General features: G+C 45.9%; 1 protein-coding gene across 1 annotated transcript in view; it reads left to right on the top strand.

The window, feature by feature from the left end:
- Window positions 1-26,671, top strand: part of TDRD9 (tudor domain containing 9) — a 789,496-nt gene that overhangs the window by 636,147 nt on the left and 126,678 nt on the right. The gene's annotated exons all lie outside the window — the stretch shown is intronic.

Genomic DNA, 26,671 nt, shown 5'->3' with positions numbered 1-26,671 from the left:
GTGACTGCACTCAAGACTTTGAAAATACAGCTTGAACTACTCTCGACACAGCAGCTGTCGGGATCATTGTATCCTCAACATTTTTGGTAGCTCTGTTCAGACCACGCTGGACTGTGAGATTGTGGGACTATTCTGAAATGTGACCTTAGGTCACTTGGCTCCACACATTGTGGTGCTTTCCAGACATCTTTGTACTATTGGCTGTAGGGAACTGCCCATATCCCTTGCTTAGATTCCAATGTGACCCAGTCACTGAGGACTAGAATATTAAGGACAGCCAGGCCTAAGCACTGGAAGCTACCTCACAGTTTGTATTGTTGTGTCATTTTAAAATTCCTGCCTCGGCCATCAACCGTAACGGTTAAAGGCAGAGGGGACTGGGTACTGATGTTATCTACTAGGTGTCATGCCATGTATTTTCTCCCTCCATTCAACCTCGGTAAGGCCACTACCTACTGCTACCCCTCCTTTTAAATCTCCTTGTGCTTCAAAAACCATCATTCTAATTCTGCTGTATGTCTACTGTGATTTGGTCACCTCCAGCCATCTTCAGCATCCGTTATGCGGGGTTTTGAGTATGAAGGTCCTCATCTAACTTTGGGCTTAGTTGTGTTTTTCTGCTACATGATGCAACATGTCTTAACCAGTTTAATTCTGTAATTTCTCACACATGTAAAAACCAGCATTTTTTTTTTCTAGAAAATTGCATGGAACTAGGGATGCACCTATATATTGGCTGCCAATAATAGGATTATCTGCGTTTTGCCAATAGAAAAAAAAAAGGTGCCTATAATGGCATGCTGTGTCCTATTGACTTCAATGCAAAAAAGCCCCCTATTGACTTCAATGCCAAAACGCCCCCCTATTGACGACAATGCCAAAACGCCCCCTATTGACGTCAATGCATAAACGCCCCCTATTGACGTCAATGCAAAAAACGCCCCCTATTGTCACACTTTAATTTATCAATTATCACTTATTGAGTTTTCAACTATACGTTTCATTTATTACTTGATTTTTCATGTGTTTTGCACATTTAATTTTCATGTTTAACGATAGTTTGATATTTATTTATCACTCAATTTCTTAGCGCAGCTTTTTTATTTTTATTTCATACTGTATATATACCTACGTCGGGCAGGAAGTGGATATGATTCATAAAACAGTCCTGCTGCAAGGGTGGCCTGAGCCTATACTCTCTAGGACAGTGTTTCGCAACCTTTTCTCTATTGTTCATCGACAGACTCCCTTTCCCGCCATCTTCCCATGCTGGCGGGTTCCATTTTGAAACTGGTTTTTGTGTATGTGCTAGTCTTATAGACGGTGACGGAATGCATTAGGGGTTTGCGGGAGGTTTGGACCCTGACTGTTCTGTTCCTCTGGAACAGCTGGAACTTTTGGACCAGGTGATCCAGGCTCTGGTGTTCCTGTGTGATGCGTCTATGGATGTGGCCAGGGTCTCGGCCATGTGCGTTATTTTAAGACGCATGGTCTGGTTGAAGAGCTGGTTGGCTGACCAAGCTTCTAAAAAAGCCTTAGCTGATCTCCCCTTTCTGGGAGACAGGTTGTTTGGCGACTCATTGGATGAGTTTATCAAGGGCCTGACTGGCGGTATTTGTACTCTTGTTCCTCAATCCTCCAAGGGTAAGACACCCCGTACTAAGCAGGGTCCCTCCTTTTCTGCTCATAAACATTTTTTTCGTGCCTCCGGGGCGCAAGAAAAAGGTAAGCCATTCAGAACTTCTGAAGGTGCTAAGAAACCCTGGGGCAAGTCCAAGGCTGGTCAGTCTGGTGCTGCAGACAAGTCCTCTTCAGCATGAAGGGGCGCCCTCACCCGTCTTGCGGGTCGGGGGACATCTGCGCTTCTTTCGGCAACCCTGGACTTCCTTCATTCAGGATGAATGGGTTCGCAAACTGGTGTGTTCCGGGTACAAGATCGAATTCTGGTCCAGGCCAGGGGACAGTTTTTTTAAGTCAAATTTCCATCTGTCTCCGAAGCGTTTGAAGGATCTGCGGGGGTGCCAGTTCCCCAACAAGAACACTCTCAGGGTTTCTATTTAATTATTTAATCCTGTTCACCGTGCCCAGTAAGGAGGGCAAGTCCTTGACCTCAAGGCTCTGAACCACTTTGTGCGGGTGCAGAAATTCTGAATGGAGTCCATTTGGGCGGTGGTGGCATCTTTGAATCGGGGATTTTCTGGCTTCCATCAATCTCAAAGATGCGTATCTCCACGTCCCCATATTCGAGGGACATCAGCAATTCCTCCGCTTCGCAGTGGCAGAGAAGCACTTTCAATTCGTGGTGTTACCCTATGGTCTCGCCTCGGCTCCCAGAGTTTTTACCAAGGTCCTAGCCCCTGTGCTGGCCTTGTTGTGTCGACGAGGTATCTCCAATGTGGGGTATCTGGACAATCTCCTGTTGCGAGCAGTTTCTCATTCGGATCTGCTGGAAAACCTCTCCATCACAATTCGGACCCTTCAGGTCTTCGAGTGGATGATCAATGTCATCAAATCTGCCCTGACTCCGTCTGTGCGGGTAACCTATCTGGGGTGGATCCTCGACTCTGCTCTGGTGAGGGTCTTCCTTCCCTTGGACAAGCTTCAGAAGTTACAAAGGGTGGTCCAATTGCTGATGGAGGCCGATCAGTCGTCCTTGTGGGCTTGCATGAGGGCCCTGGGTCCGATGGTCTCGACCTTCGAAGCAGTCCCGTTTGCTCAGTCTCACACGAGACCGCTGCAGAAAGATTCTGTCACAATGGAACAGAGATCCTCAGTCATTGGACCAGAAGATTTGGTTCGGTCATCTCACAAAGTCGGCTCTCTTTTGGTGGATCCAGTCACCTGTCCTGTGCCATGGCAAGTCCTTCCTGCTGTTGTTTTGGACAGTGGTCAACACGGACGCCAGCCTATCAGGCTGGGGTGGAGTGCTGGGGAAGCTCTGTGCTCGGAGGACTTGGGCGTCAGAGTCTTTCTTGCCAATCAATATTCTGGAGCTGACAGCGATCAAGCTGTGCCTGCTTCACTTGATGAGTCGGCTACACGACTCTCCGGTTCGGGTCCAGTCGGACAATGCCACTGCCGTGGCTTACATCAATCATCAAGGGGGCACCAGGAGTGCCCTGGTGGCCAAGGAGATGGCCAAGATTGTGGTGTGGGCGGAACACAATATCCCAGCTCTTACCGCAGTCGAGATCCCGTCTGGAGAATTGGCAAGCGGATTACCGAAGTCGTCAGGTGTTGGATCAGGGGGAATGGTCCCTGTATCCGGAGGTGCTTTATCTCCTGTGTGTCCGGTGGGGGACCCCGGACGTGGATCTGTTTTGCGTCTCGCCTCAACAGGAAAGTTCAGAGGTTTGTGGCCAGGTCTCGGGATCCTCTGGCCAACGCCACAGACGCTCTGGTGGCTCCTTGGAGTCCGTATCGCCTGATCTATGCCTTCCCTCCGCTCATTCTCCTGCCAAGGTTTCTTCATAGGGTGGCAATGAAAGGTATTCCAGTCGTTCTGTTGGCACCAGACTGGCCTCGGCGGTCTTGGTACGCAAACCTGGTAAATATGGTCGTGGATCCTCCATGGCATCTTCCTTTGCGGGAAGATCTACTATCTTAACCACTTAAGCCCCAGCCCTATTTCGGACACTTTTTGTTTACAAGTTAAAACCAGTATTTTTTCCTAGAAAACTACTTAAAACCTCCAAACATTATATATATTTTTTTAGCAAAGACTCTGGAGAATAAAATGTTGGTCATTGCAAAATTTTTTGTTACGCGGTATTTGCGCAGCTGTCTTTTTAAAACGCCATTTTTTTTGAAAAAAATTTGAAAAATCACATTTTACTGCATTTAAAAAATACTCAACAGTAAAGTTAGGCCATTTTTTTGTATATTGTGAAAGATGTCACGCCGAGTAACTAGATACCCAACATGTTACTGTTTAAAATTGCGCCCCCCTGTGGGACGACGACAAACTACGGTCAATAGAGATCTCAATCTGCAACGCTTTAAATTTATTTAACGGTTACCAGTTTAGAGTTAGTGTAGCTCTTTTTTAAATTAAATTATTGCCCACGCTCTGACGATCGCGGCGATACCTCACATGTGGGGTTTGAACTGCGATTTCATTCGCGGCCCGACTTGCGTATACGTTTTTTTTTTGTGCGCGAGCTAACGGTGACGGGGGCGGCTAAATTTTTTTTTTTTTTTCCTATTTATTTTTTCTTTTTTTTAAAAACTTTATTACAGGTTTTTAAAAAAAAAAAAAAAAAATCTGATCACTTTTATTGCTGTCACAAGCAATGTAAACATCCCTTGTAACACCAATATGTAGTGACAGGTACACTTTATGGAGGGATCGAGGGTCTAAAAGACCCTAGACCCCTCCACTACACTTCCCTGTATGCAAAACGCAGAAAACGGCATTTTTGCATACAGCCGTTTTTAAATCTGCCGCCTTTTGCAGCAGAGTAACCCAGAAGTGACGTCATGGACGCCGCCTCCGGGTTACGTCATCGGAGACCCGATCGATGCAGTTTCCTGCATTCATCGGGACTCCATCCAGCCGGCAGGCGTGCCGGCTGGGTGCTCGGGGCTCCCGGTGGGACGGGAGCCCTGAGCAAAGCCACGGAAGACGGCGGGAGGGGGGGGGACGTCCCCTCCCGCCCCCCCGGGTAACGATCGAGTGGCTCCCGAGCCGCATCGGTCGTTACCGACGAAAAGCCAACCGTCGGCTTCAAACCACAGTACCGGTATGATGCCTCTAAATAGAGGCATCATCCCGGTATAACCCCGCAAAGTGTACCGACGTACCGGTACGTTAGAATGCGGTAAGTGGTTAAGGACCGATCTTCCATCCTGCTTTACGGTCGCTGGCTTTAACGGCTTGGCTGATGAAAGCAAGGAGTTGAGGGATAGAGGTCTTTCTGATTCAGATATACCTACTCTTTTGAAGGCCAGGACATCGACATCTAGGAAGATCTATCATTGTACGTGGAAATCGTACATTTCTTGGTGTGAATTGCTGCAGCTGCTACCTCGCTTGTTTTCTCTGGTTAGGGTTTTGGCCTTTATAGAAAAAGGGGTTGAGCAGCACTTGGCATTGGGTACTATCAAGGGCCAGGTTTCGGCCTTGGCTATTTACTTCCAACGTCCGTTGGCTACTCATAGTTTGATTCACACCTACGTTCAGGTGGTGCGTGATCTGGCCCCTCCGAGGAGGTCCCCGTTACCGCCGTGGGATCTTAATCTGGTTTTTTCTGTTCTTCAAAAGCCTCCTTTTGAGAATGTAAGGGATATTTCTCTGCTTTCTTTGTCGCAGAAGGTTGCCTTCCTAGTGTATCACTTCTGCCCGCAGAGTCTCTGAGTTGGCAGCGTTGTCCTGTCCGCCTTATTTTGTGGTTCACAGGGATAAAGTGGTCTTCCGACCTAATCCACCCTTTCTTCGTAAGATGCATAAACAATGTATAGACCAGCAGCTGACACTCGAGGGCAATCTGAACACCTTTAACATATATATTAAAACATAGTGCAGCGCAGTCTTGTATAAACCCTCTAAAGATGGAACAGATATTCACATTGCTAACTGTAAAATGGCCCAATGATAGAGTCAAATAAATAAGAAGAGTCCATAGCTTGAAGTATTGCAGGACAGAAGAGTCCACATGTGGTCTGGTGAACAAAAGCAATATATGTGACTTCAGTGCTCGCAGCTTCCCATCACCAAGCAATATCTGCCTCTCACCTCAATAACAAGACCCTGCAGGGTCAAAACGCTTATCGGATCAAATTCACAGGGAACACAGCTCCAAACACTCAAACATCAGGTGATGCAAACCAATCCTTACAGCAAGATAGGCTGCTATAATTTGATATTCCAAGGTATCTCCCACGAGTATGAAAGAAAAACCAAAGGGATCTAGTGCTCTCTGTATATTTGCAAGTTTATTAGCTGAAAAAAGAAATGCACTTACATTGTATCCTTTGTAAAAAGCATAAGTGGTTTGCACAGCGTGCAGCGTGCTGTACTACTTCATGGTTGCTAAAGATGGTCGTGGATCACATGACCTTCCCCCCGTACGTGTTGCGTCCGGGTGGACGGGACTTCATCAGCGGGGAAATCCACGACCATCTCTAGCAACCAGGAAGGAAGTGGTAGGCCAGCACAGTGCTCAAGGTTGTAATGCTGCACAATAAACACCTGTGGCTTTGTGTAACAAAAAAGTAGACTTGATCCCCTTGGTGGCTTGTTGACAATTTTTGGGCAATATTTAGACAAAGGCATCCCTGAATAACTCATAAGGCATCCCAGGGTGCCACGGCACCCTGGTTGAAAGGCTGCTCTAGGATTGTATCCAAAAACAAACCTGGGACTTTACTTGCATTGACTCAAAAAAACAACTAACTCTAATTAAAAATACACTATTTAAACAATTTTTTTTTTTTAAATGTATCCAAATCGTAATAGATTATCAATACAGGATTAGTTTGTTCTGGATTGGCCACAAGGGGGTGCTCATTAATTTTAATACTCAAACATTCTGTATAAACAGATATAATGATTAAAGTGATGTTTATGGATGAAGCCATTCTCAATGCCTTTCGCTTAATGCTTCTTCAGGATTAGGGTATATGATCTGTAGATGTTGTATAGCAACCAATTTGGCACAGAGGACATGCATCCCCCTAAGGTAAACTGGGAGCAACAGCAGGGTAAGCATCAAAGTCACACCAAGGGCCCCTTATATATTGATTCATTGGTCCAAATTGTTACAAGGTTGTATGGTCCAGAGTCTCTTAGCGTTTGCACATGCCGGCCAGTTTGGTAATCATTAGTACCGATCATTTTATGTGCAGCACTCTGAGAGACCCTGGGCATTTAACAGTCTAGTCAAAGAAGAGATTGCATAGGCAGATATAGACTACTTTTGTCCTTTTTACCCCTGGCCATACAACCTTGTAAAGAGTTGGACTTTGAATGAATCAATATCCTGATAGGTCCTAGGCCCCATTTGTCTGTGCCAGTGCATATGCTTTTGAGAAGGTATTCACAAATGGGTAGTCCATGCCCAATGTATATTCTTCAGTGATCCATGTGAAGAGATGCCACTTAAAGGGTCAAATGTCTACTTTTACTTTACCTTTAAAGGACTTAAATGATCGTTGAAACTGGGATTCAAGGGGATTTAACGGATTACTCTGGTCTGTCAGACTAACATAATGGGTTGGGTCCCTTTAAGGTGAATCTGTTCATTGCTTGGGTAGGGCCCCTCCTAATTGTTGGAGTCGTCTGCAGCTTTGTGCTTAACCACTTGCCGACCGCCCCATGCAGATTTACTGCAGCAGAACGGCTCGACTGCACATAATCACGTAAATCTACGTGATTATGTGCACATGGATTCGGCAGCGCATCCACGATTGGATACAGCGGGAGCCAGACCACGGGAGGAGCATGCTCGATCGCCGCCGGCCTCCCGCCATCTTCGGCTAGAATGACAGAAGAGCCGCCTGCTTATGTAACCAAAGCAGGCGGCTTTTCTTTCAGAGGCAGGGAAAGATCGTGTGATTCAGCTAAGCTGAATCGCCGATCTCTCCCTGCCTCTGTCCAACCCATCCCCCCACACAGTCAGTAAGCACTATTAGGCATACGCTTAACCCCTTGATCACCCCCAGTGTTAACCCCTTCCCTGCCAGTGTAATTTATACAGTTACAGTGCATATTATTTAGCACTGATTACTGTATTAACCACTTGACGACCGCCCACTGCAGATTTACTGCGGCAGACGGCTGCTCCTGGGCAAACCAATGTAGTACTATGTCGCTCGCTCAAGAGACTCTAGGGGGCGAGCGCGCGCCCCCACTTGTCAGCTGGGGAGCCAGTGCGTGTGACAGGCGGCTCCGATGGCCACCGGCAATTCGCAATCTCCCCCCTGCTGACAGAGAAGGACTGACGGCTGATGTAAATACATCCGTCTGTCCTCCCTGAAGTGATCACAGAGGCTATGTGATCCTGCTATATAGGATCACGTGTCTCTGTGATGATCTCACAAGCCACGCCCCTCCACAGTTAGAATCACTCTCCTAGGCTTACATTTAACCCCTTGATCTCTACAGGGAGTGCAGAATTATTAGGCAAATGAGTATTTTGACCACATCATCCTCTTTATGCATGTTGTCTTACTCCAAGCTGTATAGGCTCGAAAGCCTACTACCAATTAAGCATATTAGGTGATGTGCATCTCTGTAATGAGAAGGGGTGTGGTCTAATGACATAAACACCCTATATCAGGTGTGCATAATTTATTAGGCAACTTCCTTTCCTTGGGCAAAATGGGTCAAAAGAAGGACTTGACAGGCTCAGAAAAGTCAAAAATAGTGAGATATCTTGCAGAGGGATGCAGCACTCTTAAAATTGCAAAGCTTCTGAAGCGTGATCATTGAACAATCAAGCATTTCATTCAAAATAATCAACAGGGTCGCAAGAAGCGTGTGGAAAAACAAAGGCGCAAAATAACAGCCCATGAACTGAGAAAAGTCAAGCGGGCAGCTACCAAGATGCCACTTGCCACCAGTTTGGCCATATTTCAGAGCTGCAACATCACTGGAGTGCCCAAAAGCACAAGGTGTGCAATACTCAGAGACATGGCCAAGGTAAGAAAAGGCTGAAAGACGACCACCACTGAACAAGACACACAAGCTGAAACGTCAAGACTGGGCCAAGAAATATCTCAAGACTGATTTTTCAAAGGTTTTATGGACTGATGAAATGAGAGTGAGTCTTGATGGGCCAGATGGATGGGCCCGTGACTGGATTGGTAAAGGGCAGAGAGCTCCAGTCCGACTCAGACGCCAGCAAGGTGGAGTACTGGTTTGGGCTGGTATCATCAAAGATGAGCTTGTGGGGCCTTTTTCGGGTTGAGGATGGAGTCAAGCTCAACTCCCAGTCCTACTGCCAGTTTCTGGAAGACACCTTCTTCAAGCAGTGGTACAGGAAGAAGTCTGCATCCTTCAAGAAAAACATGATTTTCATGCAGGACAATGCTCAATCACACGCGTCCAAGTACTCCACAGCGTGGCTGGCAAGAAAGGGTATAAAAGAAAAGCTAATGACATGGCCTCCTTGTTCACCTGATCTGAACCCCATTGAGAACCTGTGGTCCATCACCAAATGTGAGATTTACAAGGAGGGAAAACAGTACACCTCTCTGAACAGTGTCTGGGAGGCTGTGGTTGCTGCTGCACGCAATGTTGATGGTGAACAGATCAAAACACTGACAGAATCCATGGATGGCAGGCTTTTGAGTGTCCTTGCAAAGAAAGGTGGCTATATTGGTCACTGATTTGTTTTTGTTTTTGAATGTCAGAAATGTATATTTGTGAATGTTGAGATGTTATATTGGTTTCACTGGTAAAAATAAATAATTGAAATGGGAATACTGTATATTTGATTTTTGTTAACCACTTGCCGACCGCCGCACGACTATATACTGCAGCGGTCAGCCCCTCACAGGCAGAGTGACGTATCGGTACGCCACTAGCCTGGGAGGGTCTGGGGAGCGAGCGCGCGCCGCCGGCGGTGCGCTCCCGCGCGGTCACGGACCCCCCCCCCCCCCCCCCGCGCGTGTGACCGGCGGACCCGATGCCGCTGGTCACTCGGCGATCGGCGGGGGAGAGGGAGAAAGGCAGGCAGCTTGTGTAAACAAGCTGCCTGTCAGTTCTCCCTGTGTAGAAACACTTCTCATACGGTTCTACTATGTAGAACCGTTGATCAGTGTAACTACACCTCAAGCCACAGCCAATCACAGTTAGAATCACGCCCCTAGGGACACACACAGCCCCTCCCTCTCAAATAAAGTTAACCCCTTCACTGCCAGTGTATTTTTACAGTAACAGTGCATATATATAGCACTGATTACTGTAGAAATGTCACTGGTAACCCCAAAAGTGTCAAAAATGTCAGTCAAGGGTCCGATCTGTCCGCCGCTATGTCGCAGTATCGCAAAAAAAATCGCAGATCGCTGCCATTACGCGTTAAAAAAAAAAACAATCTTTCCCTTTGTTAGTAAACGCGATAACTTTTGCGCAAACCAATCAAAATACGCTTTTTGCGATTTTTTTTTTTTTTTTTTTTTTTTACCAAACATATGTAGCATAAAACAAATTGGCCGAAAATTTTAAAACATTTTGATTTTTACTTTTTTTTGGGGGGGAATTTCATATAAAAAAATGTGAAAAATATTGTTATTTTTGCAAAATTGACGCTCTTTTTTTGTTTATAGCGCGTGATCAAAAAATCGCACAGGTGATCAAATACCACCAAAAGAAAGCTCTGTTTGTGGGAAAAAAAGAACGTCAAATTCATTTAGGTACAGTGTCGCACGACCGCGCAATTGTCCATTAAAGTCACGCAGTGCCGAATCGCAAAATACCCCCTGGTCAGGAAGGGGGTAAAATCTTACGGGGCTTAATTATGCACAGTAATAGTCACCTGCACACACAGATATCCCCCTAAAATAGCTAAAACTAAAAACAAACTAAAAACTACTTCCAAAAATAGTCAGCTTTGATATTAATGAGTTTTTTGGGTTAATTGAGAACATGGTTGTTGTTCAATAATAAAATTGATCATTTGCCTAATAATTCTGCACTCCCTGTAATAGTATTAACCCCTTCCCTGCCAATGGCATTATTACAGTAACAGTGCATATTTTTAGCACTAATTACTGTAGTAATGTCACTGGTCCCCCCAAAAGTGTCAGAAATGTCAGTTAGGGGTCTGATCTGTCCGCCGCAATGCCTCAAAAAAAATCGCAGATCGCCGCCATTACCAGTAAAAAAATAAAAATGACAAATCTTTCCCGTAGTTAGTAGACGCAATAACTTGCACAATACAATCAAAATATGCTTAAGATTTTTTTTTTTTACCAAAAATATGTAGCAGAAAACAAATTGGCCTTAAATTAAAAAAAATAATTTGTGAATGTTATATAGCAGAATGTGAAAAATATTGTTTTTTTTTTTTTTTTCAAAATTGTTGCTCTTTTTATGTTTATAGTGCAAAAAAAGAAAATTGCACAGGTGATCAAATACCAACAAAAGAAAGCTCTATTTGTGGTATAAAAAAGGACGTCCATTTTATTTGGGTACAGCTTCGCACCACTGCACATTTGTCCGTTAAAGTAACGCAGTGCCGAATTGCAAAATAGGGCCTGGTCATTAAAGGGGTAAAACCTACCGGATCTGAAGTGGTTAAGCTGTGACATTATAAGCCTTTGAACTTATGTTCCATATAGAACTGAGCTCTTTATGACAGCGTTGGGAACCCTGGCTAGGTGCATGGGTCACAGTTAAAAATCCAAGTAGCAACTGATTCAACTTTCTTTTAAGGGTTGAGATCTTAAGACCAGCCCTTGACAGTCTTAGCAAAATCTTTTGGCCACAGTACGCTCCAACCAGAGTGCAGGAGTTCTGCGATAGGAGCTATGTTCTTCTGCCTTAATAGTGCATACTCGCAGATACTGTGAATCTAAGGCTCTGTTCACACCTGAGCGTTTTTCAGCTCATAGAATGCTGATCTCAAGTCTCAAAACGCCCAACAAGCAAAATCCCGTTCATTTCAATGGCCCTGTTCATATATGAGCGTGTTGTCGCCTGAAGCAAAATGCCTGAAGCCCACAAAAGCATTTGAGCTTCATTTTTGGCAGATTACAGGCGTTTTTGTTAGATGTCAATAACTGCCTCCAAGCACCTGCAAAAAACGCCTATAAAAACCACCTGAAAATTATACTTTCAGGTGTGAAAGGAGCCTAAGTTCTACTCTCACCATAGGACCAGAAGCCAAAAATCAGCATAAATTAAACCACACACAAAGTGGGTGGTTTATTCACACAACCTAAAGGATCCCGGAGTATTGGACCACCTTGGCTTTCTGATCCTCATGATACCTTCATTATCTCAAGCTAATTTCTTGAAGACCACATCAATTTCATCTGCCCGGTAGCAAAGTTTCCAGTGCGGATTTAAGAAGTTGTGACTCCTTTGGGAGTTATTTCTTATAAGGGTAATCCTTTTCAGAACTGTCCTCAGATACAGTGTATCTGGAAAGTATTCATAGCGCTTCACATTTTCCATATTTTGTTGTAACATTATTCCAAAATGGATTAAATTAATTGTTTTCAAAATTCTACAAATGGTACCCCATAATGACAACGTGAAAGAAGTTTGTTTGAAATCTTTGCAAATGTATTAAAAATAAACAAATAGTCACATGTACATAAGTATTCACAGCCTTTGCTCAATACTTTGTTGGCGCACCTTCGGCACCAACTACAGCTTCAAGTATTTTTGAGTATGACGCTACAAACCTGTCGCACCTATTTTTGGGCAGTTTCTCCCATTCTTCTTTGCTTTACCTCTCAAGCTCCATTAGGTTAGATGGGGAGCTTTGGGGCACAGCCATTTTCAGATCTCTTCAGAGATGTTTAATCGGGTTCAAGTCTGGGCTCTGACTGGGCCATTCAAGGACATTCAGAGTTGTCCCATAGCCACTCCTTTGTTATCCTTTGTTATCTTGGCTGTGTGCTTAGGGTCGTTGTCCTGTTGGAAGATGAGCCTTTGCCCCAGTCTGAGGTCAAAGCTCTCCGGAGCAGGTTTTTGTTCAAGGATGTCTCTGTAGATTGCTGCATTCATCTTTCCCTCGATCCTGACTTGTCACCCAGTTCCTGTCCTGGAAAAACATTCCCACAGCATGATGCCACCATTGCTTCACTGTAGGGATGGTATTGGCCAGGTGATGAGCGGTGCCTGACTTCCTCCAGACATGACGCTTGTCATTTAGGCTAAGAATTGCAATCTTTGTTTCATTAGACCAGAGAATTTTGTTTCTCGTGGTCTGAGAGTCCTTCAGGTGCCTTTTGTCAAACTCCAGGTGGGCTGTCATGTGCCTTTTACTGAGTGGTGGCTTCCGTCTGGCCACTGTACTATACAGGCCTGATTGGAGGTGTGCTGCAGAGACGGTTGTTCTTCTGGAAGGTTCTCCTTTCTTCACAGAGAAACACTGGAGCTCTGTCAGAGTGACTATCGGGTTCTTGGTCACCTCCCTAAGGCCTTTCTCCCCTAAACGCTCAGTTTGTCCAGGGGCCCGCGCTAGGATAAGTCCTGTTGGTTCCTAACTTTTACTATTTAGGGATGATGGAGGCCACTGTGCTCATTGGGACCTTCAATGGAAACAGGATGCACCTGAGCTCAATTTTGAGTGTCATGGCAAAGGCTGTGAACACTTATGTACATGTGATTTTTTTTATTTCGTTTTATTTTTAATGAATTTGCAAAGATTTCAGACAAACTTCTTTCATGTTGTCATTATGGGGTATTGTTTTTAGAATTTTTAGGAAAATAATGTAATCCATTTTGAAAACAGGCTGTAACAACAATGTGGAAAAAGTAAAGCATTGCAAAAACTTTCTGAATGCATTGTAATGCTGCTACTCAGTATTCCCTCTCCCCAAAAGGACCTTCTGCGTTAGTGCCCATTCACACTACCGCGACTGGTCAGCCTGACATGTCGCAGTCCATGCAGTGCTACGGGAACCGTTCTAATAGGAGCGACTCAAGTCGTTCAGACTTAGAAAATAGTTTCTGTACTACTTCGGGGCGACATCAGAGCGACTTGCATTGACATTCATTATATGAAGTCCACTCAAATTCACAGGTCGCCCCCGAAGTCGTGCCGCGGTAGTGTTAACCGGCACTTAGTCAGCTGGGACCATTTTCCACTGCTCCCTCCCCTTGCAGGTTTCTGTGTCCTTCATGGTCTCTTGAGGTTGACAGCACTGAATCTTGTCTGCTCCAGTGCCTTTTCTTTGCAACATTACTATAGGATGCTCAGTTGACGTTTCTTGAATAAAGGGTCTGCTTTTTTTACGCTGATAAAAATAATTTTGTTAGAGACCGACTCCTACAAGTTTTCCCATTTTTTAAGTCTTTAAGATGTGAGCGAGGCTGACCAGTTTAGATCCTTGTTGAAGCACTCTGAATCCCCTGCGTTAGTGGAATTTTCCCTAACTGACACCTCCCATTTAAGGGCTATTTGGGGTACTAGGGGCTTGCCCTTTTTACATTGACTCTCCTGCTCCTGTAGATCTCTGGTCTTCTTTAGACTCCTCTTTGGGATCTGGCAGTCCCTATTAAATTAATGACATGGTCCTTGATATGCACTTTGTCTATGGGGTCCCCCCCCAATCCTTACTCGGGTCTGTTCTTTTACCACTTTGTAAAACAGCAGGTCAACTAAAGTTTTTACTGCTCCTGGCCTCCCATGTAAACAAGTCTTTAGCCCATCTAGTGTTTATGGACCTGCTGCCCAACCTTCCCTTAGGGATTAATTTTGAGTCTGGGAAACCTCAGTGTTTCTTTTTTTTTTTTTTTTTTTTTACCATTCTTGTTTTTGGTCTGTTCTCCCCCATTAGGTAGTCATATGTTGCCTCACCTTGGCTCTGGTTCTTGCCCTGATCTGGGTTTCAGGTTTATCCTTGCCTTTTCTGGATTAAATTCCCCTGTTCCATTGGAAACTTCAATTTTTCTGGTTCAGATTCAACTTTGGTCCTTCTGATTATTTCTAACGGCTCTTGATTTTTTCTTAGATCTGTTAATGGCTGTTGCCCTCCCCACATTTGGACTGCTTTTGGATGTCCCATTTTACTACATTTCGGCTTCAATAATGGTCTTTTTTTTTTATTCCTAATGTTAAATCATTTGCTCAATTTTCTTTGAAGGACAGGTCCCACTCCTCTGCACAAGCATTACATAAGGCCAATAACACAGGCAAGATTGTTGGAAGCGAGGTTATATGGGGTCTCAGTTATGGGCTATTTTGCCAGTTCAGTTTCCCAACCTCCTGAAGGTGGTTTTATAACCTATGTTTAAGAATTTACTACCTTCCAGTGGCCCTCAGTGGACTTTAAGAAAATGATTTTGTGAGCATTCTAAAAAGCCTAATGGGATACTTGGCTTTTTGGCAGCTGATACATTTCAGATTGTGGCACATGATCCAGTTATTTGTATTTATTAATGTGGACAGATTGGCAACTATGAAGCGGAAGGAATATTCCTGTGGCATTGCTAAAATTACTCTGGCAAGACATCTGTTCTCTACATTTGCTTTACTAACATTTTCCCTGAATAATTTTGCATGAGTAAATTTCTTCTAAATAAAGAAGAAAAAAAAAGGGTGATTCGGTAGGCATAGTGTTATGGCTAATCATTGATATATCTTAAATGTTTGAAAGCCTCAAAAGACTTTTTTGTGTACTTCTCATAGCTGCTTAATGGTCTGGGAACTCCTGAAAATTTGGATACAGGTGTTTTAATCTAGATATATTACAGATACGGTTTTATTGTGAAACAGCCATTTATCTAAGAAACTGAAAGATTACTCGGAATTCTTGATAAGATCTGTGTTTGAAATATCATTTTACTGTTTTTCCTGGCTATAGCACTATAGTTGCTCTTGTAACTTTTCACACCTTAAAGCCTAAGTGTAGTCAGTTTAAAAAAAACAAACACACATACAAAAATCAGCACAAGCGCTTGAATTTAGATTCCAGGAGGCTTTACCATCGCTTATTTTCAACCTCTAGTAACGAGAGCACAAAGAAAATGGACTTTGGTGGTACAACACGACCTCACACAAAGCTAAATTTGTTTAAAATCGGTATTTTATTACAATTTCATTAAAATATAACCATTCCAATATAAGAAAAATCTTGAAACTTTTTTTATATATCTTATTCCCAACCCTTCTGTGGCCATCAACCTCAATGTTTGATAGCACACCCATAGAATACAACAATACTAGGGCTTAACCAACAGATTCCTGTATAGGGGTGTAGGTGGGCAACCAACAATAAGATATCATGTCCGATGGTTGATATGTAACTTAGCTTGACAAATTTGGTGCCGACCGCGCTTCTTTAGGAGCTTGTTACCTTTATAAAGAAAGAGTTCTATATTTAAAAAAAAAAGGGGGAAGGTAATCTAATCCGTATACATATGTGTCACATAATTGAATTAAAACTGACATTTCTCTTTCGTTCATCGACGGACACAGCGCTCCAAAAATCATAACTAGTGGGTTTTATTGCCTCCTCCATGAGTAGTACTAGGCAGAACAAAGAACACCTGGCTACGCCTGTGGGCCGACCTTAGCTGGTATATAACCCCACTCTCTGCTCTAGGTAATCAGTTTTAATCTGTCTAGTCAGGAGTAAGAACCTAGGCTCCCTGCTGGGATCTTTGGTCCTAGCAATTTTCTCCTTTATTAAATATCTTTTGTTTTTCTCTAGGGATATCTACGATCAACTGCCAGGCTGAACAATCTAGATCCAGTGGTCCCCCCAGCCCTGCCAGCGAGCGCATGCAGACAGGTCGGCCACAACATAGCCTCACGTACAGAGGCTGGCCCGCGAGTTAAACATCTCGCAGGGTTGCATACAACCAGGCTTGGGTCTGAGTTGCAGCTGTCCCTTGGCCGACAGCTCCCCTACTTCAGTGGCGATAGTTCTGTCTGGAGCATTACCCGCACCATGTAAGGTTAAATACAGTCCCCCCTCTCCCCTTTTGGTGGTTTTCTTTGGGGTGGATGCGGATAACGTTCAGGGACGGTCGGACCTGCCTGCAGGTTCCCTCCTCCCATCCTTAAATCCCTCACTAAGCTGGGCTTCCCCCCACTCCCTTTTCCTATCTGGACCTAGAGTCTGGTGGGGATCCCAGGGCAGAGAATACAGCAGAGACCCTTGGGGTCTCCCCCGCATCCCCACTCTGTAAGGGTCCTGGGATAGTGTGTGTCCTGCTTTGGTAGTCTGGAGGAGTCTCAGTGTTGGAGACCCCTAGGTGCACACCCTGCTGTTTGCAGTGTGGGTATAGTGCAGGGGGGTCCCGGTGCAGAGTGCACAGCGGAGTCTCCCCTAAACGTGTGTCCTTCCACCGGAGGGGGTCCTCCAGCAGAGGGAGCAGGGGAAGATCCTGGCAGCATGCTTCAGTGTTTGTAACTAATAGTGGCCATTTTCTTAGTTTGGCTGGTCTCCAGTTGGCGGCCATATTTGTGTAGCCGCATGATGTCATGGGGGGGCATTTTCCCTTAGTGTAGCTGGTCTCCATTTGGCGGCCATGTTTGTGTAGCCAGATAATGTCACGGGGGCCATTTTTCCTTAGTCTGGCTGGTCTCTGGTTGGCAGGCATGTTTGTGTAGTCGGATGATGTCACGGGGGCCATTTTTCCTTAGTCTGGCTGGTCTCTGGTTGGCGGCCACGTTTGTGTAGTCGGATGATGTCACGGGGGCCATTTTCCCTTAGTCTGGGAGATGCTGGAGACTGAAGCCTTGTGGGGATGCCAGAGCTCCTCCTCTTCCTCCTTAGGTTCCTCTTTCTCTGCCCAGTACATATGAACAGAGATAGCTTCCATGATGATGCAGATTTTGAATTCTCGGCGCTCCTCCGATCGGTAGGGTGAGTCTTTGGAGGTTCCTGTTATCTCTCTCTCTGCTAAGTACCCTGAGCCTTGAGGGGATCCCTTTAGTGGTGCCAAACGACCGTTTTTGTACTGCAAGGAAAATCTTTCTTTCCTTATGGCTTCTCGGGGTCAAATCTCCCCCACTGACCCCCTAATGTTGGTGGCGCGTCCCTCGGAACCTCAGCTTCCCATGGCTGTACTGATGGCAGTCCTTAGTGTCCCGGGTGGAAGTGTCGTGTGGGCAAAGGCCCAAGAGGAAGCGTCCCCCGCCTTCCCCTGCTCAGGCTCTCTCATCTGATTCTGAGCCTGATGCCGCAATGGATGCAGCCCGTCCAGGGGGACTGAATATCGCACCCCCTGATCCATCCGATAGTGAGGATAATTCCTCTATGGTCCCAGTAGCGACTGAAAAAGTGCTGGTATACTCACTTATCACTGCAGTGCGTGAGACTTTAAAAATTGAGAAAGCAGCCGATGTAGCCACAGACGTGGCTGTGTCGTTTGGTACGCACAAGTTGCATCATACTCCAAAGGTGTTTCCTTGAGTGCCTTATTTTGACAGGTTTTCCTGTAAGGAATGGAACAACCAAAAATACCCCTTGTGGTCCCCAAACGTTTTGCGGTACGTTACCCTTTTGAGGAATCACTTTTAAAAGTGGACTAGTCCACCAGTGGTGGACCCTCCTGTTTCCAGGTTGAATAAAGCAACCATGATCCCAGTAGAGGAATCACCCCACGCTTTAAAGACCTGGCTGACAAAGCGATGGCTGTGGCACGCAGCATGTTTACTATGGCTGGTTTGGGATTGCAGCCAGTGTTTGCCTCAGCCCTGGTGTCTCAGACCCTTACTGAATGGGCCAAGCTTTTGCGCCAGGGCCTGGGGGGATGAGCAGGTCCCAGCTGCTTATGTTCATTTAGCGGACCAGTTGGTCCATTGGCTGCAGTTTTTGTGATGCAGCTTTGGTTACAGCCCCTGTGATGTCCAAACTTTGTTTCAGCGGTGGTGATTAGACGCGTGCTGTGGCTTAAGAACTGGTTTGCTGACCAAGCCTTTTAGAAAGTTCTAATTGATCTTCGCTTGTTTGGATGACATCATTAAGGGTATCGGGGGGGGGGGGGGGGTTCAATAGTCAAGTAAAGGGAAGGAGCCTCGCCGCATATGGGAGCCCCCTTTCTCAGCCCATAGAAAATTATTTTGTGCTTCTGGGACAGAGAATAAGGGAAATGGATCTTTTAGATCTTCCCCGGGAGGCTCCAAGCAATCTTGGTCTGGTAAGCCTAGAGCTAGCTTCCACAGACCAGCAGACAAGACTCCTTCACCGTTAAGGTCTGCCCTCACCCATTATTGGGGTGGGGGACATCTTCGCTAGTTTCCGGGCCTGTGGACTTCTTTGGTGAGCGTCAAGGAAATCCGCGAAATGTTTCTTTTGGGGGTTCCCAGAAAGTGGGACAAAACTCCTTGTGCGGGTTTAATTCCTGCAAAGGTTCAGGTGATGTCTGAACCAGTTGTCCTAAGGTCCCCCCTATCCCTGTCCATGGATTTGATTTACCTAGGTCTGATTCTATTTCTGACCAGGGTGGTCCTTCCTCTGCACACACTTCAGGGACCACAGGCCGTGATTCACCGGCTGCTGTCACACAGATTTTTCTCCCTCCCTTTTTGCGTACAGGTTCTGAGTCTGGTGGTATCCACCTTCAAGACAGTTCTGTTTGCACAGTCTTACATGCAGCTCCTTTTGCTGGTTCGGCTCCACAGGAAGATGCCGAAGTTCGTGACGAGGACACAGGGTCCTCTGAGCGACGCCGCCGGCGTCCAAGGGCCACGGTAAGGCCAGTATCCTCCTCAGCTAAGGCTTGTTCCGCAGTTCCTGGAGAGGATCTTCCAATCATACTGGTGGCTATAAACTGGGGGCTGTAAACATCCATTGGGGGCTTCCTCTCAGAGAAGACCAGTTATCCCAGGGGATGAACTACTGCTTTACAGTCGCTGGGTTTTAATGGCTTAGCTATTGAAAGCCAGGTACAGAGAGGGATAGAGGTCTTTCTGGATCAGTGTTCTCTACTGTGGTGAAGGCTAGGAAGTAGTCTTCCAGCAAGCTATACCATTGTATGTGGAAAGCATACATTTCTTGGTGTTCATCCTCAATCTTTTTTCTGTGGCTCAGATCTTAATCTTTCTTCAACAGGGCGTTGATTTAAATTTAGTACTTTCGGTTCACCAGAAACCTCCATTTGAGAATATTCGGGAGATTCCCTTGCCAACGTTATCCCAGAAGGTGAAAATCTTGGTGGCTATTACCTCGGCCCGCAGGGTATCAGAATTGGCAGCATTATCCTGTCGCAGTCCCCATTTAGTGGTCCATAGTGATAAAGGGGTTCTTCGTCCCTGTCCATCATTCCTGCCCAAAGTCTGACTTCCATTTGAATGAGGACATTGTGTTGCCTTCTTTGTGTCCCAAACCGCCTCATCCCAAGGAATTTTCTTTGCATACCTTGGATGTGGTTCCTGCAATTCGGTTATATTTGGCAGCTACTGAGTCTTTTGGGAGGTTAGACTCGCTTTTTGTGGTTACGGACGGACCAAGAAAAGGGCTGGCCACTTCGGCTACCATCTCCAGATGGATCAGACAGACGGTGACTCGGGCCTATTCCATTATAGGTCAGGTTCCACCTTTCCCTGTCACGGAGCATTGCACTCTTATTGCTTCGTGGGTCTTCTGTCATAAGGCATCAATATCGCAAGTTTGCAAGGTGGCCACTTGGTCATCGGTGCATACATTCACAATATTCTATAAGGTAGATACTTTGTCATCTGCGGATGCTTCTTTTGGCCGCAAAGTTTTGCAGGCTGCTGTTTGAGTGGCTATTCCCTCTTGAGGGTGTTTTTTTCTTAAAACCTTTATTTTTCAGATGGGGCTGCTGTGACCCGGTTAAGGCTCCTGTGTCCTGGTTAAGGGCTCTTATGTTTAGCTTTGGGTTATTTTCACCAGCCTTCATTTTCCTTTTGCCACTGCTTTTGGACATCCCACTAGTTATGATGTATGGAGCGCTGTGTCCGTCGATGAACAAAAGAAAAAATTGGCTTTCTCTATCGTTCGTTGACGGACGCAGTATCTGATGCATATCAGTAGGGTTATACTGCCCCCTACAGGAGTAGGACACTAGGCAGAGGAAAGTTCTGTCTACGCCTATTGGCAGTCCCAGGGGGTATACCCTCTCTCTTTCTGCATAGGATGTCAGTTTTAATCTGCTTAGTCAGGAGTAAGGACCTAGTTCCTTGCTGGGATTTCTGGTCCTGGCAAAGTTTTTTTCTAGATAATTTATTTTTTTTTTGTTAGATTTTCTCCTGTGAGATCTACAAGCGACTATGCCGGATCTGGGCAACGGGCTGGATGTACAGATCCAGCCGTCACCCCCGGCCGGCCAGCAAGCGCACGCAGACCTTAGCTCTGGGTCGGCCGCAACATAGTCCCACTGGACGGGAACTGGCCCCGTGCGTTAAACATCTCGCCAGGTCGCATACGGCCGGGTCTAGGCCCGAGTCGCAGCGTTCCTATTTGGGCGACAGCCCCCCCACACACACACACACTTAAGCGGAGAGGGGTTCTGTCAGGAGATGACACCTGCCTGTTCCGGTATGGTGAGTAAATGTTCCCCCCACTTCCCCTGTCGGATTTTGGGGTGGACGCGGGCCCCTCCCTGGAACAGTCGGACCCTCACATTCCGGGATTCCCCTCTGTCCTTTCACGCACCCCCTCTTCTACCTCCCCCCACCTCACACTGGGGGCTATTGGGGGTCCTCTGTTGCTCTGTAGGCCGCACGGGGCCGCCATTTTCTTGTAGCCTCATTTTGTGAGATCGGCGGCCATCTTGGTACACCCGGCACGGCTATTTTGCGGTGGTACTCTCTAAAGTAATCAGAATGGGAGTTCCTGGAGGCATTTTTTTTTGTGGTTGGAGCCCCTCCCTTTTCCCTGGGCTGTTTCTCAGATCCTTCTTTGCATCGAGCTATTGCTGACACGTGCTGTGCAGACATTCTGGGCTGCCTGCTGCATCTGGATACAGTGATTCTGGGGTCTCTCTCTCTGCTGGGAGTCTCCAGTGCGCTTGCCTAACCTTTGGGGGGTGCTGTAGCGTGGTGGGACTTTTTGAAAGGGAAAAAAAAAACTTTTTTTGTGTCACTTTTTTTCAGCCTTTGCTGACGGATTCCCCCTAATGCAACATGGACCCTACAGATCATGTGTCCCCCCCCTGACCCCCTCGGGGAGGCCGCAGGGCCCTCCGAACCCCAGCTATCTACAGATACAACTTTGGAATCCTGGAAACTCTGGAGGAGTTCGGTTGGATTCTGAATTTTCAGAAGTTGTCCTTGGTCCCTTCCATGAGACTGGACTACCTGGGCCTGACTTGTCAATTGAAAAGCAAGATGGGATAAATGAAGGTGTGTGAAAAACAGCCGGTCCCTAGTTTGAAATACATACCCACCAGTCTGCTAACAAACCAAAATAAACCTGTCTAACAATAAAAGTTAAAAGCAGGAGTTTAGTTAACACATATTTGCAAATGCATGCGGAAGCTGCAAGGCCAACGACAAGGCATCCTGCGTTACTTGCAGAACCTAACACTAAATAACACTACTCAACCTGAGTGTCCAAGTGTCTTCACAAAGGGAAGTACATGCTTGCTAATAGATGGATGGGAAACAGATGGGATTGGAGACCGCCCAATCCTCCCCCACCTGCTCCAATCCATGACTGGCAATGAAATACGCATGGCTGTATAAAAAAAACCATGGGGTGCAAACTAAATGTGATCAGCTGGGAGACACACACCCCCATCCCTTTAATAAAGATGTTATAGGCAAATGGGGACTTTGAGTGAGACACCCGCCTGTAAAGCAAGAGTCTCCATCCCTAGTAAGATACAAGAAATGGGCAATTTGGGACTTTATGTGAGAACTGGCGAGCACTGCTCAGTGTCTCCATCCCTGTGAATAGTCAATTGAAAAGCAAGATGGGATAAATGAAGGTGTGTGAAAAACAGCCGGTCCCTAGTTTGAAATACTTACCCACCAGTCTGCTAACAAACCAAAATAAACCGGTCTAACAATAAAAGTTAAAAGCAGGAGTTTAGTTAACTAAACTCCTGCTTTTAACTTTTATTGTTAGACCGGTTTATTTTGGTTTGTTAGCAGACTCCTGCTTTTAACTTTTATTGTTAGACCGGTTTATTTTGGTTTGTTAGCAGACTGGTGGGTAAGTATTTCAAACTAGGGACCGGCTGTTTTTCACACACCTTCATTTATCCCATCTTGCTTTTCAATTGACTATTCACAGGGATGGAGACACTGAGCAGTGCTCGCCAGTTCTCACATAAAGTCCCAAATTGCCCATTTCTTGTACCTGGGCCGGACTTTGGACTCGTCCTCAGCCAGGATGATTCTTCCTCCCAGAAAAACTCCATACTGCGGTTTAGCTGTTGCTGTCCAGCAAATGGTCGTCCCTTTCGGACCTGTATAAGAGTTCTGCGACTGATGGTGTCGATGCATGTCTGTCTGGGTGGGGGGGTTCTTGCAGGTTGTCTGCTCAAGGAGTCTGGTCCTTGGAGGAATCCAGGTTACCGATCAATGTTATGGAGCTGAGAGCGATCAGGCTTTGCCTAGTCCACTGGACCCGAGTACCTTCGGGGTTGTCCAGTGTGCATTCAATCAGACAATGCCACAGCCGTGGCTTATGTCAATCACTAAGGAGGCACCAAAAGTGTCCTTGCGGCCTTGAAAGTGGCAGGCATCCTTCGTTGGGCGGAACGCTTTGTTCCAGCTCTCTCCACTGTTCACATTCCAGGAGTAGAAAATTGGCAGGCAGATTACCTCAGTCGACTACCCTTGAATGCAGGGGAATGGTCCCTCCATCCGGAGGTGTTCCAGCAGTTGTGCCTTCGTTGGGGCACTCCATATGTAGATCTGTTGGCGTGTCGTGTCAACAGAAAAGTACAGAGGTTTGTAGCCCGTTCCCTTGTGTCAGTATCAGCTGATGTATGCCTTTCCTCCTCTCAAGTTGCTGCCAAGACTTCTTCGCAGGATCCAGGCAGAAGGGGTTCCGGTCATTCTTGTGTCTCCGGACTGGCCTCGCTGAGCTTGGTACGCCGACCTGGTTAGGCTTGTCGCAGATGCCCGTTGGAGACTTCCTCTCGGAGGATTTACTGTCTCAAGGACCAATCTTACATCATGCAGATGGTCGCTGGCTTTGACAGCTTGGTTGTTGAAGACCAGGTGCTGAAGGACAGGGGATTATCTGCTTCAGTGATTCACACTCTGCTTAAAGCGAGGAAAGCGACCTCTAGGAAGATTTATCATCGTACGTGGAAGTTGTATGTTGTGTGGTGTCAGTCTCTCGGGACTGCCCCTCGCTTGGTGGCTGGGACCTTTGCTTTCCTTCAACAGGGAGTTGATCAAAAGTAGTGATCGACAGATACCGGTTTTTCGTTGCCGATACCAATATTTTGGCCAGTGCATATCGGTATTGGCCGATATTTTAGGACATTTAAATTTTGCAAAATAAACACAAAGTTCGACGCAAATCTGTTATTGAACATGTGAAACTTTATTTATTAACAATTTTAACATTAAGGGCTCATTCTTCCCACCTTAACTGCATGAGAACTGATAGGAAAACTTCGACTGCAGGGACATTTAGTTTCACATCATCGGATTGCACTACTGCAAGTGTTTATTATGCATTAATGCAAAATCACACACTGCAATAATTTTAAATAACTACTGCAGTGCAGTCAGTGCAAAACTGCTAGGAAAAAAGCTAGGAAACACAACAGCTACACAGAGGATTGGACTGGAGTCGGTGGACTACCTCTGCAGTATGGCACTCATTGCAACTACTGCAGTCACTGCAAAACTGCGAGGAAAAAAAGCTAAGCAACACAACAGCTACACAGTGGATTGGACTGGAGTCAATGGACTACCTCTGCAGTATGCCACTCACTGCAACTACTGCAGTCAGTGCAAAAATTCTAGAGAAAAAGCTAGGCAACACAACAGCTACACAGTGGATTGTACTGGAGTCAGTGGACTACCTTTGCAGTATGGCACTCACTGCAACTACTGCAGTCACTGCAAAACTGTGAGGAAAAAAGCTAAGCAACACAACAGCTACACAGTGGATTGGACTGGAGTCAGTGGACTACCTCTGCGGTATGGCACTCACTGCAATAATTTTAAATCACTACTGCAGTAGTGATTTAAAATTATTGCAGCAGTGAGTGGCGCACTACTGCAGCAGTAGTCCACTGACTCCAATCCACTGTCTAGTTTTTTTTCTAGCAGTTTTGCACTGACTGCTGCACAGTCAGTGAAAAAATAGCTAGACAAAAGCTAGACAGCGGGTTGAAGATTTGGAGTGGACTCATTGGACTGGTGGAGAGACACTACTACTACACTTTCAAATCAATACTCCCAGTTAAGTAGAATATTATAGTGCAGAAAGCATTACATTTCAGCATTTTCACCAGTTAAACTGCTTCTTTTCTTTTCATAAATTGCTGACACTTCACTAAAAACACGCTCACTTGGTACAGAGGAAGGAGGAGCAGAAAGTTAAGTTCTAGCATGAGAAACAAGTCTTTTGTAGCGTGCCTCATTTTCTTTCCACCACTGAAGAGGATCAATTTTTCTGTCAATTACTGGTTCCTTCAAATGGAGATGAATTTCATCAGCCAGGCTCATTATTGCAGATTATGAATGTTCCGCATTGGGCCCCAATAAAACACTCAACAAGGCATCTATTTCACCACTATGAATTTTCTCTTCTGTCCATTGTCTTTTTGGACATTTTTCCTCCTGCATCCTGCTATTCCACATCAGAAACCTTCTCTTCTTGACTTTTCTTTTCGTCAGGAACCTTCTGATGAACTTGAATCTCTTCTGTCAGCCATTGTTTTGCCTTGGCCAATACATCCTCAGAAGAGAAAGGCTGGTTCTTGTATCAAGGATCCAAAAGACATGCAAGCACAACATTTTTATTCTCCTCATGCTTCTCCGTTTGGCAAGGCTGTCCCTCGTGTCCTGCCTACATGCTTTAATGCCACGTGTGTTGGGTCCTTCCAGTTGAAGAAGCATCTTCAGCACTCTCACACAAGGGATGACAGAGGACACAGATGAGTCGTTATGTCTCGCCTCTAGTGTCACTTCCTCAATGGGTATGAGCGTCTCAATGTTGGCTACTATGTCACACTGTTCAGCAGTAGGACAAGAATGTCCTCCAAGTCCATATTCACCAGAACATATAGTGAGAGCTTGCTTCTGCTCCAGTATCCTTTGTAACATGTGTAGCGTTGAGTTCCATCGTGTTGGAACAGCCTGTATCATGTTGTTTTTGGGTAGGCCAAGGTCATCCTGAATGCACCTCAGTCGCTGCTTGGCAAGAATAGAATGGTGGAAATGGCCTGTGCACGTCTTCAGCATGCTAATGTCAAGAAATGCTTTTTGGTTTGACCGACCATCATTTACCACAAGTTGGAGGGTGTGTGCCATGCAACTGAGGTCTGACACTTCAGAAAGTCTCATACCTTTTAACCATGATCGCTCCACTGTCTTGCATGCCTAGAAACATTTCTCAAAAGTGCTCCCCGGTGTAGGATCCTTGCATCACTTTTGTATTCAACACCAAATGCCTTCTTGTCCATCCGCTGATCAGTGACCATCATCTCTGTGATTTCTCTGTCCATCATTTGGGAACTCTTAGATGGTCCTAAGATTAGACATATTTTTTGGTTTTTGCAGTTATTGATCCCATGCTTACATTGTTTTTGCACGTCTTGCACAGTGCTGCTGATTTTCCTGGAGATGGAGAAGAGAAATATTCCCAGACCACACTTTTAATTTTTCTAGCTCCATCATTCTCCATTGAAACTTGTAAAGACACTACTAATGTAGGCTTAAACAAAATAACTGGCTGGCACCCTTTGGTGGGTAGCTGGCTGGCACTCTGTGGTGGCTTGCTGGCACCCTGTGGTGGGTGGGTGGCTGGCAAACTATGGTGGGTGGGTGGCTGGCACCCTTTGGTGGATGGGTGGCTGGCACCCTGTGGTGAGTGGGTGGGTTGCTGGCTGGCACCCTGTGGTGGGTGGCTAGCTGGCTGACACCCTGTGGTGGCTGGCACC

The sequence above is a fragment of the Pelophylax lessonae genome, assembly GCF_965119305.1.
Source record: "Pelophylax lessonae genome assembly, chromosome: 13".
Classification (NCBI taxonomy): domain Eukaryota; kingdom Metazoa; phylum Chordata; class Amphibia; order Anura; family Ranidae; genus Pelophylax; species Pelophylax lessonae.
Note: the sequence above shows the minus strand (reverse complement) of the source record. Positions and strands in the feature narration are given on the sequence as shown.